This window comes from Triturus cristatus, chromosome 3_1 (genome assembly GCF_964204655.1).
Source record: "Triturus cristatus chromosome 3_1, aTriCri1.1, whole genome shotgun sequence".
NCBI classification, from domain to species: domain Eukaryota; kingdom Metazoa; phylum Chordata; class Amphibia; order Caudata; family Salamandridae; genus Triturus; species Triturus cristatus.
Window position 1 is genome coordinate 1,166,121,798 of NC_140583.1, and position 21,024 is coordinate 1,166,142,821.

The window sequence follows — 21,024 nt, forward strand, 5'->3', positions numbered from 1 at the left end:
ATTCACTGACCATTTTATCCAACCTTTTGTGAAACAGACTCCGTCTTTTGTTAGAGACACTACTGATGTTTTGCGTCTTCTGGAGGGGGTCCAACATCCGAATGAGGTGAACCTTTTAGTCACCTTGGATGTTGAGGCCCTCTATACCAATATTCCACAGAGAGCAACATTAGAGGTCGTTGAAGACATTTTAAATGGTTCAGAGTGGGTTTCGCCAACCCCGGTGTCATTCATTATGGAATGCGCGACCATGGCACTCACTGAGAACTTTTTTCAGTTCGGTACCCAACTTTTTCACCAGACCCAAGGAACATCAATGGGTAGTACCTTTGCTCCCAGTCTGGCATGTCTGTACATGTCAGCCTTTGAGGAGCGTAAAATCTTTCACCCTGACAATCCATTCTCATCTAACATCTTATTGTGGAGAAGATTTATAGATGATATCCTGATCCTTTGGAAAGGCAACGCCATCAGATGCGGTGAATTCTGCACTTGGATAAATACCCTTAACCCTTACCTGAAATTCACCAACACTATTTCCACGAGTGAGATCCCCTTCCTTGATCTCCTCATCAGATTGGAAACAGGGTCCATTTCTACCACCCTATATCGGAAACCCACCGATAGAAACAGTCTTCTGTTGTTTAGCAGTCACCATCCCAAGGCGCTTAGACAGAATTTACCAATCGGCCAATTCCTTCGTATTAGAAGGAACTGTAGTAGTATTGGTGACTACAAAAAAGAAGCTAACATCCTGAAAGAAGATTTGCTCCAACGTGAATACCCCAAACAGGTGGTTGCAGACGCTTACAAAAGAGCCAGGAATAATAACCGAGAGGCCCTTCTGGAGGATAAGATTAGAAATTCGGACACCAAGATTACTTGTGTCACTACGTACACCCCCCACTCTAATCAATTGAGGAAAATCATCAGAAAAAACTGGGGTATTCTCAATACTGGGTCATTGATTTTTCCTGTACCCCGTTTTGCATTCAAACGTACCAACAATATCAAAGATCTATTGATACATACCAGACCCAGGAAAGTTCAACCCCGACCACAGAATACACTTTGGGACCTTCCGCCAGTACAAGGCCACTACCCTTGCGGATCTTGTTCCGCTTGCTCGCAGACAAAGGTGTCCAAAGTTCTGAACCTTCCTAATGATACATGTTGGCGTTTAATGAAACACACTAACTGCAATACTACCAATTGTATTTATTTGGTTAAGTGCCTCTGCAACCTGTACTATATAGGGATGACCACCAGACAAATAAAAACACGCATAATGGAACACAGGAGCACTTTCAGATGTGAAAAAACAAATACTAGAATGACGACACATTTTTTTGAAAGACAACATCCCCCCGAGTCCTTTGAGTGGTATGTCTTAGAGGCGCATCCGGGTATGTCCAAAAACGCTTTATTTCGCTTAGAACAGCGATGGGTTCTGAGACTATCATGTGACAAAATAGGCCTGAATGAGGACATTCCCTGGAATCTCTTGACATAGTTACTTTATCGAAGTCGCCAAGACCATCATCGGGACTATACATTGATGGGCGACAATCCAGTACCGTCTTAGCAACACCATCTTGCTAGATTACATACGCATAATTTTTATGCTTCCTACATCCTCTATATAAGGCTATACCCAATGGTGTTGCTTTAATTAATGAATCTTAATACCAACTTCACACACTGCCACCATCAACAGAGTTTACTGTGGTATTTGCATTTATATATATTTTTTTACTTCATGTATGTCTCAAACGTCTTTGTTTGGGTTGGTCCACAGTGACCTTCTTTGCTACTTCAACATCGACTGCCCTTGGGGGTCTGCCTCTCATGCCTCATATACCTTATATGCTTTTTCTCTTTTTTCAAGTTTTCCCGAAACTGGCCGGATTGCTGATCGTTCGTCTTGTGTTCCCCTTGACAACGACCACACAATAGGACAACCACTATTGGCTGGCCAAGCGATCACATGACCGTCTTGTTGCCAGGTGCCCGCCATTCCCACAACGCGTTATTCGCGTTTCCGGCTGGCCAAGCGATCACATGACCGTCTTGTTGCTAGGTGCCCGCCATTCCCACAACGCGTTATTCGCGTTTCCAGCGTGCCTATTTGTTTCGCTCCGTCTCATTGGCCATCTTTGGTCATCTCCCCTCATGCTCTTTATTTATATTTCTATCGGCGTGGGAATCTTTCGAACAGCGCGCACGGACCGGTGACGCTGCTCGGGTAGGATGCAAGTTGACTTCCACCAAGGGAACCGTGAGTAACTACTCATCAATATTGTGTTGTATCGTCTAACAGCAGCACGCCATACCTGTGGCTCCAAACTTCCCACTGCCATCAAGTGTGTTTCCTCTTAATCTTTCCCTTACGGGGCGGCTTACATGCGGGTTGGTTTTATAAATACGTATTACTCTTAAAGCACTCACTTTTTCGCCTAGCTATTGGAGTTCTCAATTGGTAATGCTTCTTGTGGAAACGCACGTTTTGACTAGCATCTCCTATACTTTGGAGTGCTTGTCACATCTCTTTGCAAGATAAGTAGGATGGTCCGCACCTTATATGATCCTAATAAGCGTGTAGATGACTTCCTCTGTCATTTTAGTTGTATTTATTTCATTTCTCTGACCCATTAGACCGGTTTTGGTCAGTTCCTTTAACCTCATGGGGTTCACTGCATATTTGTACACCCCCTTATTTCTGCTGTCTATATTTCTCACTATCATACCTTTATTAAACCAGGGCACTAGAATTGAGTGTCCGCAGCGACCGGTACCGACTTGGCCCGGATCATTAGAGACATGGGTAAGGACGCAGCTCTTGTTCTAAAAAACCTTTAACTATGTAAGTTTTCTCTTGTCTTTTATCAATCTCATTGTGATTGCCTGACTGCCCTCCATCACCTTACCATTTCCTAATACGTTGATGTGTTTTTATTTAGCATGTCACAGCCTACGAGCTTTACACGCGTGTGATTCACTACCACTTGTCATAATCAATCATGGTGGTTGTTGTGAAGAGGTACAATAAGGTTTTTATCCCTGACTATTCTAACTGTTTTTTATTTCCACAGGTTACATTTAGCTTTGATTATACCAGAGGTACCCTCACACTTTTTTAGGGTGCTGTAAGGGTGGTCACTCCTCACTTCCTGTGTTTGGTGTCCACCACCAAAAAATGTGTGTAGGTAGAATTACTGGTTAGGTCCTGATGAATTGCCATCTACTTGATTAAATAGGCATGAAACATGTTGACCACATAAATTAGCGTATAAAAACACAACATTGTGTGTACATACGCGCAAGTTTTCACATTTTTTAACTAGGGGAAGAACCATGTACATTAAAATAGTTTTGATTGGATTTGTTCCCCCGTTTTAAATCACTTCACATACCCACCCATTCACCTACACCAAGACCTTCACTCACATCTCACCTAACGGCCTTTGGAAAAAGATCTCCGATAAGTAGGCCCCATCACGGGCGCCTGATCGGGCATTGCAGCGCCGGCCCGAGTAGGAGCAGGGCCCGATGATGAAGCAAGACACCTTCTTGTCAGGTGTGTGAGGGCTCTATTCCAACAATAGGAGATAACTCTCCTGTCGTTCACTGGTATCCCTTTTTACAGTTAGAATGGTGTCCTTATATATTTTTTGCCTCTGTAGTTAGGAACTGCATACTTTGTTGTTTATACTTAAGTACTGGGGTACGTATGCTGGACCTTAAGATAACAAAACCCTAGATTCCTAATCCCCTCGTCTTTGAATACAATATCTGCACGGATATACCCGTGGGGAATTTCCATTTAGGTTACCATAGGTTTCGAATTGACTCCTTTTGGCCCATTTCTTCTTCCTTTTCTTTTTCCCTCAGATCGTTGCCAAATCGGCTTGATTCACGTCTTCCTTCCCCCCCCCCCTCCCCTGTTTTGTCCTTCTCATACTCATGGAGGACTACCAGGGACTAAGTTTTGGTGATGAAGCGGCAGCAGAGATACTACGAGCACCATCCCTGTTAGGGTCCGATGGGAGTTCTGCCTCGGTCAGCCAGACAGAGGATTGGTCCTCTTTAGCCAACATCAAACATGAGTGGCTCAATGTCACCTTACATGGCGCGATGATGACCGAATATTTAAGAGCCAATATAGCTCCTAACGGTCTCATTGTTAATAATTTCCCCCGCCTTTTTTTGGAAGATGCCACTTTCAAGAAGGAATGGTCCCTAGTTGCCTGGAAGTGCACTAGGGACTGGTTGATTCTTATAATCAACACAGCTAAGAGGATAGCAGATGCCCTCTTTATCAGAATTCAAGCAGCAGAAGGCGCTATAAAAGTGACAATTCAGACAGCAGCCTTTAAAAGCAAACTGTCAGAAATCAATGCAGAGATTGCTGAGAATAAGGAATATCTCATGAGACAAAAGATCACCAAATTACAAAAAGATATACAGAAATTCTCCACGGAAAAGGTATACCCATATCTCAAAGCGGATTACACCAGCACCGCCAACGGGTATTCTTCGGATGAGAGCTCAAACTCCTCCCGAAGAGGTTCCTCTTCCAGCAACGACTCAAACTCTGGGAATTGGAACAATAAGAAAACACGTCCTTACCAACAACCTATGTTCCCCTCATATAACGCTCCCCCTTTCCAGGGACCTCCCTTTTGGCAATATCCAATATATCCACAGGGTCCACCTCCCTTCTTCCCAACTGGACCTGCACCTCCTTTTTTAGACAGAGGTTGGGGCAGAGGAAGAGGGCGCAGAAGAGGACAACAAAAAAGAGTACAATGGCAGGACCAACCGGCAGTGCCAGTAGAGACGAGGAGCCAAACCAAGGGGAAAAGAAATTGATTATCAATATTTCCTCCAGAGTGATTTCACCTATTGAGGAAATTGTGTTACAGAAGGGTTTGGGCTTTGTCCCCACTCCCAAGACCGACACCTTTAGGGATCGATGCGAATTACAAAGCTTTTTTCGCAAAATCCGTCTCCATGCCTTTTTCCATGACCAACCAGCTTACTCCTCCGATGATTCTGGACTACACAAACCATCAACATTTACCCCGACGTGTGCGATGGTTCCCAATGAGGTCCTTACTTTCGAGCAAGCTGTACTGAAGGAGTTCTACACTAAGGAGGTCCCCACCCCCTTCTTTAATCTCTCGAGTGACGAAACTAATGCCATCAGGGCTTTGGCCAGTGATGAATCCATTACGATTAAGCAAGCTGACAAAGGGGGAGCAACCGTAATAATGAACACAGTTGACTACAATACTGAATGTGAGAGACAACTGAGTGACAATAGATACTACACTCCGATAAGAGATAACCCCACACAGAGATTACAGAACATGATTTCAGTGATGACATTCTCGGCTGAATCAATGGGGTGGATCACAAAGAAGGAGGCTGAGTTCCTCACAACAAAAGAACCTATGGTACCCTACTTCTATTGTCTCCCCAAAATTCACAAAGGAGTGACACCAGTACCTGGACGTCCCATCGTTTCAGGGATTGGTTCTGTACTTGAACCCCTCTCAAAATTCACTGACCATTTTATCCAACCTTTTGTGAAACAGACTCCGTCTTTTGTTAGAGACACTACTGATGTTTTGCGTCTTCTGGAGGGGGTCCAACATCCGAATGAGGTGAACCTTTTAGTCACCTTGGATGTTGAGGCCCTCTATACCAATATTCCACAGAGAGCAACATTAGAGGTCGTTGAAGACATTTTAAATGGTTCAGAGTGGGTTTCGCCAACCCCGGTGTCATTCATTATGGAATGCGCGACCATGGCACTCACTGAGAACTTTTTTCAGTTCGGTACCCAACTTTTTCACCAGACCCAAGGAACATCAATGGGTAGTACCTTTGCTCCCAGTCTGGCATGTCTGTACATGTCAGCCTTTGAGGAGCGTAAAATCTTTCACCCTGACAATCCATTCTCATCTAACATCTTATTGTGGAGAAGATTTATAGATGATATCCTGATCCTTTGGAAAGGCAACGCCATCAGATGCGGTGAATTCTGCACTTGGATAAATACCCTTAACCCTTACCTGAAATTCACCAACACTATTTCCACGAGTGAGATCCCCTTCCTTGATCTCCTCATCAGATTGGAAACAGGGTCCATTTCTACCACCCTATATCGGAAACCCACCGATAGAAACAGTCTTCTGTTGTTTAGCAGTCACCATCCCAAGGCGCTTAGACAGAATTTACCAATCGGCCAATTCCTTCGTATTAGAAGGAACTGTAGTAGTATTGGTGACTACAAAAAAGAAGCTAACATCCTGAAAGAAGATTTGCTCCAACGTGAATACCCCAAACAGGTGGTTGCAGACGCTTACAAAAGAGCCAGGAATAATAACCGAGAGGCCCTTCTGGAGGATAAGATTAGAAATTCGGACACCAAGATTACTTGTGTCACTACGTACACCCCCCACTCTAATCAATTGAGGAAAATCATCAGAAAAAACTGGGGTATTCTCAATACTGGGTCATTGATTTTTCCTGTACCCCGTTTTGCATTCAAACGTACCAACAATATCAAAGATCTATTGATACATACCAGACCCAGGAAAGTTCAACCCCGACCACAGAATACACTTTGGGACCTTCCGCCAGTACAAGGCCACTACCCTTGCGGATCTTGTTCCGCTTGCTCGCAGACAAAGGTGTCCAAAGTTCTGAACCTTCCTAATGATACATGTTGGCGTTTAATGAAACACACTAACTGCAATACTACCAATTGTATTTATTTGGTTAAGTGCCTCTGCAACCTGTACTATATAGGGATGACCACCAGACAAATAAAAACACGCATAATGGAACACAGGAGCACTTTCAGATGTGAAAAAACAAATACTAGAATGACGACACATTTTTTTGAAAGACAACATCCCCCCGAGTCCTTTGAGTGGTATGTCTTAGAGGCGCATCCGGGTATGTCCAAAAACGCTTTATTTCGCTTAGAACAGCGATGGGTTCTGAGACTATCATGTGACAAAATAGGCCTGAATGAGGACATTCCCTGGAATCTCTTGACATAGTTACTTTATCGAAGTCGCCAAGACCATCATCGGGACTATACATTGATGGGCGACAATCCAGTACCGTCTTAGCAACACCATCTTGCTAGATTACATACGCATAATTTTTATGCTTCCTACATCCTCTATATAAGGCTATACCCAATGGTGTTGCTTTAATTAATGAATCTTAATACCAACTTCACACACTGCCACCATCAACAGAGTTTACTGTGGTATTTGCATTTATATATATTTTTTTACTTCATGTATGTCTCAAACGTCTTTGTTTGGGTTGGTCCACAGTGACCTTCTTTGCTACTTCAACATCGACTGCCCTTGGGGGTCTGCCTCTCATGCCTCATATACCTTATATGCTTTTTCTCTTTTTTCAAGTTTTCCCGAAACTGGCCGGATTGCTGATCGTTCGTCTTGTGTTCCCCTTGACAACGACCACACAATAGGACAACCACTATTGGCTGGCCAAGCGATCACATGACCGTCTTGTTGCCAGGTGCCCGCCATTCCCACAACGCGTTATTCGCGTTTCCGGCTGGCCAAGCGATCACATGACCGTCTTGTTGCTAGGTGCCCGCCATTCCCACAACGCGTTATTCGCGTTTCCAGCGTGCCTATTTGTTTCGCTCCGTCTCATTGGCCATCTTTGGTCATCTCCCCTCATGCTCTTTATTTATATTTCTATCGGCGTTGGAATCTTTCGAACAGCGCGCACGGACCGGTGACGCTGCTCGGGTAGGATGCAAGTTGACTTCCACCAAGGGAACCGTGAGTAACTACTCATCAATATTGTGTTGTATCGTCTAACAGCAGCACGCCATACCTGTGGCTCCAAACTTCCCACTGCCATCAAGTGTGTTTCCTCTTAATCTTTCCCTTACGGGGCGGCTTACATGCGGGTTGGTTTTATAAATACGTATTACTCTTAAAGCACTCACTTTTTCGCCTAGCTATTGGAGTTCTCAATTGGTAATGCTTCTTGTGGAAACGCACGTTTTGACTAGCATCTCCTATACTTTGGAGTGCTTGTCACATCTCTTTGCAAGATAAGTAGGATGGTCCGCACCTTATATGATCCTAATAAGCGTGTAGATGACTTCCTCTGTCATTTTAGTTGTATTTATTTCATTTCTCTGACCCATTAGACCGGTTTTGGTCAGTTCCTTTAACCTCATGGGGTTCACTGCATATTTGTACACCCCCTTATTTCTGCTGTCTATATTTCTCACTATCATACCTTTATTAAACCAGGGCACTAGAATTGAGTGTCCGCAGCGACCGGTACCGACTTGGCCCGGATCATTAGAGACATGGGTAAGGACGCAGCTCTTGTTCTAAAAAACCTTTAACTATGTAAGTTTTCTCTTGTCTTTTATCAATCTCATTGTGATTGCCTGACTGCCCTCCATCACCTTACCATTTCCTAATACGTTGATGTGTTTTTATTTAGCATGTCACAGCCTACGAGCTTTACACGCGTGTGATTCACTACCACTTGTCATAATCAATCATGGTGGTTGTTGTGAAGAGGTACAATAAGGTTTTTATCCCTGACTATTCTAACTGTTTTTTATTTCCACAGGTTACATTTAGCTTTGATTATACCAGAGGTACCCTCACACTTTTTTAGGGTGCTGTAAGGGTGGTCACTCCTCACTTCCTGTGTTTGGTGTCCACCACCAAAAAATGTGTGTAGGTAGAATTACTGGTTAGGTCCTGATGAATTGCCATCTACTTGATTAAATAGGCATGAAACATGTTGACCACATAAATTAGCGTATAAAAACACAACATTGTGTGTACATACGCGCAAGTTTTCACATTTTTTAACTAGGGGAAGAACCATGTACATTAAAATAGTTTTGATTGGATTTGTTCCCCCGTTTTAAATCACTTCACATACCCACCCATTCACCTACACCAAGACCTTCACTCACATCTCACCTAACGGCCTTTGGAAAAAGATCTCCGATAAGTAGGCCCCATCACGGGCGCCTGATCGGGCATTGCAGCGCCGGCCCGAGTAGGAGCAGGGCCCGATGATGAAGCAAGACACCTTCTTGTCAGGTGTGTGAGGGCTCTATTCCAACAATAGGAGATAACTCTCCTGTCGTTCACTGGTATCCCTTTTTACAGTTAGAATGGTGTCCTTATATATTTTTTGCCTCTGTAGTTAGGAACTGCATACTTTGTTGTTTATACTTAAGTACTGGGGTACGTATGCTGGACCTTAAGATAACAAAACCCTAGATTCCTAATCCCCTCGTCTTTGAATACAATATCTGCACGGATATACCCGTGGGGAATTTCCATTTAGGTTACCATAGGTTTCGAATTGACTCCTTTTGGCCCATTTCTTCTTCCTTTTCTTTTTCCCTCAGATCGTTGCCAAATCGGCTTGATTCACGTCTTCCTTCCCCCCCCCCCTCCCCTGTTTTGTCCTTCTCATACTCATGGAGGACTACCAGGGACTAAGTTTTGGTGATGAAGCGGCAGCAGAGATACTACGAGCACCATCCCTGTTAGGGTCCGATGGGAGTTCTGCCTCGGTCAGCCAGACAGAGGATTGGTCCTCTTTAGCCAACATCAAACATGAGTGGCTCAATGTCACCTTACATGGCGCGATGATGACCGAATATTTAAGAGCCAATATAGCTCCTAACGGTCTCATTGTTAATAATTTCCCCCGCCTTTTTTTGGAAGATGCCACTTTCAAGAAGGAATGGTCCCTAGTTGCCTGGAAGTGCACTAGGGACTGGTTGATTCTTATAATCAACACAGCTAAGAGGATAGCAGATGCCCTCTTTATCAGAATTCAAGCAGCAGAAGGCGCTATAAAAGTGACAATTCAGACAGCAGCCTTTAAAAGCAAACTGTCAGAAATCAATGCAGAGATTGCTGAGAATAAGGAATATCTCATGAGACAAAAGATCACCAAATTACAAAAAGATATACAGAAATTCTCCACGGAAAAGGTATACCCATATCTCAAAGCGGATTACACCAGCACCGCCAACGGGTATTCTTCGGATGAGAGCTCAAACTCCTCCCGAAGAGGTTCCTCTTCCAGCAACGACTCAAACTCTGGGAATTGGAACAATAAGAAAACACGTCCTTACCAACAACCTATGTTCCCCTCATATAACGCTCCCCCTTTCCAGGGACCTCCCTTTTGGCAATATCCAATATATCCACAGGGTCCACCTCCCTTCTTCCCAACTGGACCTGCACCTCCTTTTTTAGACAGAGGTTGGGGCAGAGGAAGAGGGCGCAGAAGAGGACAACAAAAAAGAGTACAATGGCAGGACCAACCGGCAGTGCCAGTAGAGACGAGGAGCCAAACCAAGGGGAAAAGAAATTGATTATCAATATTTCCTCCAGAGTGATTTCACCTATTGAGGAAATTGTGTTACAGAAGGGTTTGGGCTTTGTCCCCACTCCCAAGACCGACACCTTTAGGGATCGATGCGAATTACAAAGCTTTTTCGCAAAATCCGTCTCCATGCCTTTTTCCATGACCAACCAGCTTACTCCTCCGATGATTCTGGACTACACAAACCATCAACATTTACCCCGACGTGTGCGATGGTTCCCAATGAGGTCCTTACTTTCGAGCAAGCTGTACTGAAGGAGTTCTACACTAAGGAGGTCCCCACCCCCTTCTTTAATCTCTCGAGTGACGAAACTAATGCCATCAGGGCTTTGGCCAGTGATGAATCCATTACGATTAAGCAAGCTGACAAAGGGGGAGCAACCGTAATAATGAACACAGTTGACTACAATACTGAATGTGAGAGACAACTGAGTGACAATAGATACTACACTCCGATAAGAGATAACCCCACACAGAGATTACAGAACATGATTTCAGTGATGACATTCTCGGCTGAATCAATGGGGTGGATCACAAAGAAGGAGGCTGAGTTCCTCACAACAAAAGAACCTATGGTACCCTACTTCTATTGTCTCCCCAAAATTCACAAAGGAGTGACACCAGTACCTGGACGTCCCATCGTTTCAGGGATTGGTTCTGTACTTGAACCCCTCTCAAAATTCACTGACCATTTTATCCAACCTTTTGTGAAACAGACTCCGTCTTTTGTTAGAGACACTACTGATGTTTTGCGTCTTCTGGAGGGGGTCCAACATCCAAATGAGGTGAACCTTTTAGTCACCTTGGATGTTGAGGCCCTCTATACCAATATTCCACAGAGAGCAACATTAGAGGTCGTTGAAGACATTTTAAATGGTTCAGAGTGGGTTTCGCCAACCCCGGTGTCATTCATTATGGAATGCGCGACCATGGCACTCACTGAGAACTTTTTTCAGTTCGGTACCCAACTTTTTCACCAGACCCAAGGAACATCAATGGGTAGTACCTTTGCTCCCAGTCTGGCATGTCTGTACATGTCAGCCTTTGAGGAGCGTAAAATCTTTCACCCTGACAATCCATTCTCATCTAACATCTTATTGTGGAGAAGATTTATAGATGATATCCTGATCCTTTGGAAAGGCAACGCCATCAGATGCGGTGAATTCTGCACTTGGATAAATACCCTTAACCCTTACCTGAAATTCACCAACACTATTTCCACGAGTGAGATCCCCTTCCTTGATCTCCTCATCAGATTGGAAACAGGGTCCATTTCTACCACCCTATATCGGAAACCCACCGATAGAAACAGTCTTCTGTTGTTTAGCAGTCACCATCCCAAGGCGCTTAGACAGAATTTACCAATCGGCCAATTCCTTCGTATTAGAAGGAACTGTAGTAGTATTGGTGACTACAAAAATGAAGCTAACATCCTGAAAGAAGATTTGCTCCAACGTGAATACCCCAAACAGGTGGTTGCAGACGCTTACAAAAGAGCCAGGAATAATAACCGAGAGGCCCTTCTGGAGGATAAGATTAGAAATTCGGACACCAAGATTACTTGTGTCACTACGTACACCCCCCACTCTAATCAATTGAGGAAAATCATCAGAAAAAACTGGGGTATTCTCAATACTGGGTCATTGATTTTTCCTGTACCCCGTTTTGCATTCAAACGTACCAACAATATCAAAGATCTATTGATACATACCAGACCCAGGAAAGTTCAACCCCGACCACAGAATACACTTTGGGACCTTCCGCCAGTACAAGGCCACTACCCTTGCGGATCTTGTTCCGCTTGCTCGCAGACAAAGGTGTCCAAAGTTCTGAACCTTCCTAATGATACATGTTGGCGTTTAATGAAACACACTAACTGCAATACTACCAATTGTATTTATTTGGTTAAGTGCCTCTGCAACCTGTACTATATAGGGATGACCACCAGACAAATAAAAACACGCATAATGGAACACAGGAGCACTTTCAGATGTGAACAAACAAATACTAGAATGACGACACATTTTTTTGAAAGACAACATCCCCCCGAGTCCTTTGAGTGGTATGTCTTAGAGGCGCATCCGGGTATGTCCAAAAACGCTTTATTTCGCTTAGAACAGCGATGGGTTCTGAGACTATCATGTGACAAAATAGGCCTGAATGAGGACATTCCCTGGAATCTCTTGACATAGTTACTTTATCGAAGTCGCCAAGACCATCATCGGGACTATACATTGATGGGCGACAATCCAGTACCGTCTTAGCAACACCATCTTGCTAGATTACATACGCATAATTTTTATGCTTCCTACATCCTCTATATAAGGCTATACCCAATGATGTTGCTTTAATTAATGAATCTTAATACCAACTTCACACACTGCCACCATCAACAGAGTTTACTGTGGTATTTGCATTTATATATATTTTTTTACTTCATGTATGTCTCAAACGTCTTTGTTTGGGTTGGTCCACAGTGACCTTCTTTGCTACTTCAACATCGACTGCCCTTGGGGGTCTGCCTCTCATGCCTCATATACCTTATATGCTTTTTCTCTTTTTTCAAGTTTTCCCGAAACTGGCCGGATTGCTGATCGTTCGTCTTGTGTTCCCCTTGACAACGACCACACAATAGGACAACCACTATTGGCTGGCCAAGCGATCACATGACCGTCTTGTTGCCAGGTGCCCGCCATTCCCACAACGCGTTATTCGCGTTTCCGGCTGGCCAAGCGATCACATGACCGTCTTGTTGCTAGGTGCCCGCCATTCCCACAACGCGTTATTCGCGTTTCCAGCGTGCCTATTTGTTTCGCTCCGTCTCATTGGCCATCTTTGGTCATCTCCCCTCATGCTCTTTATTTATATTTCTATCGGCGTGGGAATCTTTCGAACAGCGCGCACGGACCGGTGACGCTGCTCGGGTAGGATGCAAGTTGACTTCCACCAAGGGAACCGTGAGTAACTACTCATCAATATTGTGTTGTATCGTCTAACAGCAGCACGCCATACCTGTGGCTCCAAACTTCCCACTGCCATCAAGTGTGTTTCCTCTTAATCTTTCCCTTACGGGGCGGCTTACATGCGGGTTGGTTTTATAAATACGTATTACTCTTAAAGCACTCACTTTTTCGCCTAGCTATTGGAGTTCTCAATTGGTAATGCTTCTTGTGGAAACGCACGTTTTGACTAGCATCTCCTATACTTTGGAGTGCTTGTCACATCTCTTTGCAAGATAAGTAGGATGGTCCGCACCTTATATGATCCTAATAAGCGTGTAGATGACTTCCTCTGTCATTTTAGTTGTATTTATTTCATTTCTCTGACCCATTAGACCGGTTTTGGTCAGTTCCTTTAACCTCATGGGGTTCACTGCATATTTGTACACCCCCTTATTTCTGCTGTCTATATTTCTCACTATCATACCTTTATTAAACCAGGGCACTAGAATTGAGTGTCCGCAGCGACCGGTACCGACTTGGCCCGGATCATTAGAGACATGGGTAAGGACGCAGCTCTTGTTCTAAAAAACCTTTAACTATGTAAGTTTTCTCTTGTCTTTTATCAATCTCATTGTGATTGCCTGACTGCCCTCCATCACCTTACCATTTCCTAATACGTTGATGTGTTTTTATTTAGCATGTCACAGCCTACGAGCTTTACACGCGTGTGATTCACTACCACTTGTCATAATCAATCATGGTGGTTGTTGTGAAGAGGTACAATAAGGTTTTTATCCCTGACTATTCTAACTGTTTTTTATTTCCACAGGTTACATTTAGCTTTGATTATACCAGAGGTACCCTCACACTTTTTTAGGGTGCTGTAAGGGTGGTCACTCCTCACTTCCTGTGTTTGGTGTCCACCACCAAAAAATGTGTGTAGGTAGAATTACTGGTTAGGTCCTGATGAATTGCCATCGACTTGATTAAATAGGCATGAAACATGTTGACCACATAAATTAGCGTATAAAAACACAACATTGTGTGTACATACGCGCAAGTTTTCACATTTTTTAACTAGGGGAAGAACCATGTACATTAAAATAGTTTTGATTGGATTTGTTCCCCCGTTTTAAATCACTTCACATACCCACCCATTCACCTACACCAAGACCTTCACTTACATCTCACCTAACGGCCTTTGGAAAAAGATCTCCGATAAGTAGGCCCCATCACGGGCGCCTGATCGGGCATTGCAGCGCCGGCCCGAGTAGGAGCAGGGCCCGATGATGAAGCAAGACACCTTCTTGTCAGGTGTGTGAGGGCTCTATTCCAACAATAGGAGATAACTCTCCTGTCGTTCACTGGTATCCCTTTTTACAGTTAGAATGGTGTCCTTATATATTTTTTGCCTCTGTAGTTAGGAACTGCATACTTTGTTGTTTATACTTAAGTACTGGGGTACGTATGCTGGACCTTAAGATAACAAAACCCTAGATTCCTAATCCCCTCGTCTTTGAATACAATATTCCATATAGGTACCATAATATAGGCCCCGGAAATCTCATTACCCTTCACCTATATTCTCTCCCTACATTACACTTGTCACCGTTTACAGGGACTGACCTTTTACCTAGATACTACACTGCATTCAGAACGCGGGTTTTCCCTAGTTCGAAATGTTATGTTATGTTAAAATAATTTCTAGAGCGCACGTTCACCAGCGGTTTCTTGGCGCTTAAGCAGAGACGAATGCAAAACAATCACAGTGAGAAACAATTAATCGTAGGCCAGGGCAAAGAGCCATGTTTTAAGAGATTTCCTGAACTTGGAATAAGAGGCGGTTAGGCGCAGTTCGGGGGGGAGGGAGTTCCAAAATTGTGGAACTAGAGTCGAGAATCTTAGACCACCTTGTTTTTTCCTTTTGAATGGGCAGGGGGTCAGTAGGTTCATATTGGAGGAGCGAAGCTCACGTGAGGGGACATATCGCTGAATTTTGGTGGTGATGAAAACTGGTCTGTGGGAAGAGAGGGCAGCCAAGTTTAAAGAGACAGCGTTGGGTCACGGGGAGCCAGTGGAGACTTTTAAGCAGTGGTTTCACGTGATGGGATTTAGGCTGGCCATAAACAAGCCTTGCGGCTTGGTTCTGCACTAGTTGTAGTCGGCAAGATTGGTAGGCCGGAATGCCGGAATACAAAGAGTTGGCGTAATCGATGCGAGATATAACAAGGGCAAGAATGACTTGGGACAGAAATTTGCTAAGTTTTCGAATTCTCCGCAAATGGAAGAAGCAGGCGGAGACCACCGAGTTTATCTGAGCCTTCATGGTAAGATCACGGCTAATTATGATCCCTAGACTCTTAACCGAGCTGACTGGAGAGGGGGGACATCCTAGTGATTTGGGCCAAAAGTTGGAATTCCAAGGGTTGGCTGAGGCCCCGGTGAGAACTAGCTTGGTTTTATCGGGATTGAGCTTGAGCTGATTTATTTTCATCCAGTTGCTCATGAAATTCATGGTGGATTGAAAGTTCTCCATTGAGGAGGGAGATGAATCGATGGTGAAGACTAGCTGGAGGTCGTCAGCGTAACTAAAAGGGACGGCTTCTCTCTTACGGAGGGCCAAGATCAGGGGAAAGATGTACAGATTGAAGAGGAGAGGGGAGAGAGAGAAGAGTTCCACAGAACAATCTTCTCTTCTCCGAAGTGAAATTGACAAGGCGAACCGCTTGATAGCGGTCGCTAAGGAAAGAGGAGATGCATACATTATGCATGAGAATTGTTGGATGCATAGCAGGACTACCATCTCCTGTATAAAATCTATGTACAAAGTTCATGCCCAATGTCATCCTTAGGCTGACACAGTAATACAGCAAGGTAGAACCCCTGGGAGACCTATGGGTATATATACATCACATCTTGCTAAGATGAGACAGAGGAGACCTAGACTTCCTGACTGACACACTGACCAGAGACCCTGAGGTTCCTGCATGCAGACACTGCAGCTCGCAGTGGTCTAGCATCCCTCGCGGGGCGTCGCACTCTAGGCCAGGACGGGGTCCCACAGCCTCTCACTTCAGGTAATGGGGTTGACTAAATCCTAGAGGGATTCTTGGCTTAACACCTACACACAGGCTAGGTACACTTAGGTACATCTAGTTAGGAAGGCATCATAGGAGTACGCATCTTTTATCATGTGTTTTATATATTTGAGTGTATTCATGATTATAGTAAGATGGCAGAACTATACCATCCATTTACCTTTATCATACTGCTAATCATTTATATTCTATACTGCCTAGCGGTTGTTGCAGCTCATCTATTTTACACCAGAATAACAACTGTTCAATAAATTCTTATTGAAAACGCACAGCCTGTTTATTTTGTGTATTTCTCTGAGACAGACTAAGTAAGCACGAGTGACTGAGAGTAAGGTAGTATATTGTTTCCACAGTCCTGAGGGATCATGGTTGTCATGTTCGATGGTTGCCAAGAACTATTCTCTCCTTGGTAAGAGGAGATTCTAGTGGCACTGTGAGCTAGTTGGTACAAAAAGGGCCATCATACCCGGTGGGGGTGATCAGAGTTTGTCTGACACCAATCTTACAGTGTATGTTGTCTAAACGAACAGATCCTGTATATTTCTTATAGGAACTACGGGACAGCCACATATTCCATTCTCTGCTGCATAATTTGCATATTTCAGCACAAAAATGTGTATTCCATTGTGTGGTGCAGTGCAGTAGCGGACACTTGTAAATGTTAACTGGTTCCCCTTCAATTTTCGATTGCTTGTATACAGATAATTAATTGACACTAATAAGGGAAGCCACTTTGGCTCAATTTGTAGGAATCGAATGGAGACATAATTCTTTAAATCAGTTCTAATTTAAAACTCTATTCATTGTACTCCTTTGATATACGTACATCCTACCACATAAAGTGAAATACATAAACAAACTCACGTTGGTTACACAAAATGCTATTTCCAGTGGCATATGGCTTATAAATTGACAGTTGTTGTCAAATCCATATTGCATTTATATCAATGTTGCACATGATCAATTCATGCAGCATGCAAATATTTATTTTACGTAGCATTAATTAGTTGCGGCCGGCATGGCTCGTGGTTGGGGGTGGCACGGGTGTTAATTTAGTAATAATAATTTGAAAAAATGAAACTTACCTTTCTGCTGGCCAGGTCCCGCGTCTTCTCTGCTCCTGCTCTCCTGCCTCCATCAGGAACAGGAAGCAGGCAGCCAGGCTCCCTTCCCTAAGCCAATCACAATGCTGCAAGCAGTGTTGTGATTGGTCAGGATGCCGCCCAGCCAGGGGCTTATGGGGAGGCCATGTTCTCCATGCAGGCTGCATTGCAACCTGCATGGAGAAGGGCAGAGTGCGCATGACTGGTTTGGGCCGACCAAACAGTCTTTGCGCACTCAAGTGTGGGCACACTACTCCTCTCCAGCTCTGCTCGCAGAGCAGCCCTGCTACCCACCCGCCTGCAACCAAACATAAAATGGTAATAACTAAAAGTTACCATTTTATGTTTCTGCTTCTCGCGCTGTGAGAAAGCAGTGGGGCGACGCTCCTCCGCCCTAGTGGAGGAGCCGCCCCTGGTATTAAAGCCACAATGGCATTTATGTCACAATTTGATGGGCAGGAATTTTTTTTTTGTCTTCAGCATGAAAAAACATTTGTCATAATTAAATGTAATTCAGAGAGGGTAGGTCTAATAATTCATCTACTTTTCTTTATGTTACATTAATTAATGTGCATACAATTCATCATCATGCCATCACTCACATTTAAGAGTCATGTTTGCATTACTGGTAATAAATACACACTTACAGCTTTTCCATAGTTGTCTGTTAGACTCCATTCAATTCAGCATTGAAGAGTGTTTAATCAGTTGAAGGTGTTGTTTGGCTTGCTGGCAGTACACTCCTTCAGTACTTGTAAGGTGATCTGTCTTTTCATCTAGTTTATGTTCTTTTTGCATGTTTTCGACTTTCTACCTAAAGCCTTGTAAGTAGTTTCTTATTAGTATGTGGAGTCTGTCTAAATCTGAGCCTGTGGTTCCCATTTGGGATCCACTGCCATTCATGTTTGGCCACTGACACTTATTTTTCCTTAACAGACTTTGATGCTGAGAAAGAGAGAAAAAAACACAAAAGAGTGAAAGAGGGAGGAAGAGAAAGACAGGAAAACAGTGACAAAGGGAGAAAGCAGGGATGAAGAAGAACCTACAAGATTGAGGTAAAGAGACTGGGAGTGCCTGATGAGAGCTCACCAGGGTATATGCATACTGGGTGACTGTGCTTCTGCAATTGCACACGGTTACAACACTGAAGATTGAGATGTCACCACAGATGTTTCTGCTGGGTATTTGCAAACAACCCAAAGGGGGTAAGATGCCACGGAGGTTCCTGCAGTTGTTCCTTGTTTCGGCCAAAAGGAGGGTGGCTATAAGATGATTGAGTACAAGGGCCCCCTTACTGGCGCTATGGGCGAAAGACGTTACTAAGTGGGCATTAGCAGAGGAGGACAACATTAAACTCAATCGCCTGGATGTATGATATTACGACGCGGGTTTTTACCACGCGTGCAGTTACATCGCATGCGTTACAACGCATGCGATGTTACAACGCTATGCCATTAGAACGCAAGTCTTTACATCGACTTGCGCTAGATGGCGTGCTGACATTAAAAAAGTGTCATTTACTATTCCAACTCCAGTCCACTTAACAGTAGGGAAGGTGTTGGGATAGTAAACTACACTATTTGTAATGTTAGCACGCCATCTAGCGCAAGTCGATGTACAGACTTGCGTTCTAATGGCATAGCGTTGTAACATCGCATGCGTTGTAACGCATACGATGTAACTGCACAGCGTGGTAATAACCGCGTTGTAATGGCTGTTCCCCCAATCGCCTATATAAAAAACCGCAGGATGTTCTAGCAGTCTGGGCCATGCTGTTGGAGGCCCTGCAGATGGGGATGGATGGAGGTAGTGAACGCGGGTCACAGTCACAGGGTTCTGCACACACTGTCTCCCAGGGACAACAGTCAGAGGAGTATGAGAGGGAGATGGGTCAACCTTAAAGGTTTAGAGGATCACAGCTAGGGAGTAGGCAACCGAGAAGTGGTATCCTTCTCCTTTACAGTAGTGGGCCTGGATGTTTCCATGGATAATAATTAACAATGTACTTCTTCCTTTTTCTTATTGGACATTTGCATAGAGGATTAGCGGGGTCGATTCTGGAGGGATGGATCCTTTGACAAATATGAATGGGATTGTCATGCACGCTGAGCACATGTACCGTTTGTTCCCTTTTGTTGGTTACAATGCAAATGTGTATGCACTTATAGCAACATATATACTCGCTGGAGTGGGCTACCCTGAAATAAAGGACCAATAAAAAGATATTTTAAAAAAGGATCGTCATGAAGTGGAATCAAAACTATGAAGCCTTGGTATCCGGCGCTCCAAACTTTGATAGATCCGGCCGTGGGGTTCTTGATAAAACCTTGAGACCCAGCACTTATTCCTTTACAAATTAAATACTGGGTGGATGGTTCCTTGGTTATGCTCTTCACTTATCTTCATGTGTGTGTTGCTATAACATTTGCTGTGCATTGCTGTGCATATGAATTAACTGAGTGACTGCATTATGAGAGAACTACCTGAGTCAGGAGAACATTTGAAGCACATACTCCTTATTCCTAGGGTATCCTTACTTATACTTTTGTTGTATTATCTTCCGGGATGTATTATCTACTATGTGTACATAGTCATCATTATAGCACCATTTGAATTTGATGTTCTATTGGTCTGCTATTTTTTTTGTTGGTGTAGTTCACCCTGGTGTATGCCCTTTTGGTCTCTTACACTGCTCTATTATCACTAGGGTCTAACCTCAAATTCACGTTGCAGTGGTACCTCTCTGGGATGAAACATGAGGCCCATTGTCTTTCTACGTGCCAGTCTAAATTTAAACACTGTGAGGCTGGTGGGGCTTATCTTAAATATATCTGATGGGAGAGTTGTGGTTGCACAGTGAAGGTTGTCAGAATTAGGAGGGATATTGGTGTATTCAGATGGGTTATGCAAGATAGTGCTCGGTTCCATGCAGCCGGCCTTTATATCTAGACCTTTCCAAGTACCCAGGCCATAATTAAATTGGGCTAATGTATCAAGGATCAGGCCTTTCTAGTGATGTACCTCTTTGAGACTAGTGCTATCTTTCACAGGAGTATATAAAACGGTTGGCTATCTGTAACAGATTGGTTCTATGTGGCTGATTCCAGTACTTGTTTCTTGGTTTTTTTGTGACAAAACAATCCTTTTTACGCCTGGCTGTGTAGGCTGTGTGTGCATCATTTGTTTCTTAGAGATATGTCAAGCAAGAAAATATGATGTAATGATTTATCAGGAACTAAGCTTTGGTATACATCTATTGGTGTCACAAATCCTAGCAGTGAAATAGGTGAATAGGGCAAAGTTGAGATAGGGGAGGGGGGCAAGAGAAGCCAAGGTACACAGCTCAGAGAAGATACAACATCAATCCCTCGAGAGATGCAAGAGTAGTAGTTTTTCCTTACAGAGACAACATAGAAAACTGACAATTATAAGATG

General features: G+C 43.8%; 1 protein-coding gene across 14 annotated transcripts in view; it reads left to right on the forward strand.

The window, feature by feature from the left end:
• Positions 1–21,024, forward strand: part of PKNOX2 (PBX/knotted 1 homeobox 2) — a 3,737,380-nt gene that overhangs the window by 1,429,623 nt on the left and 2,286,733 nt on the right. For all 14 annotated transcript variants that reach the window (XM_085646078.1, XM_085646083.1, XM_085646080.1 and 11 more), the window contains one exon: positions 18,526–18,644. The gene's annotated coding sequence lies outside the window, so the exon portion shown is untranslated. The remainder of the gene's footprint in view (positions 1–18,525; positions 18,645–21,024) is intronic.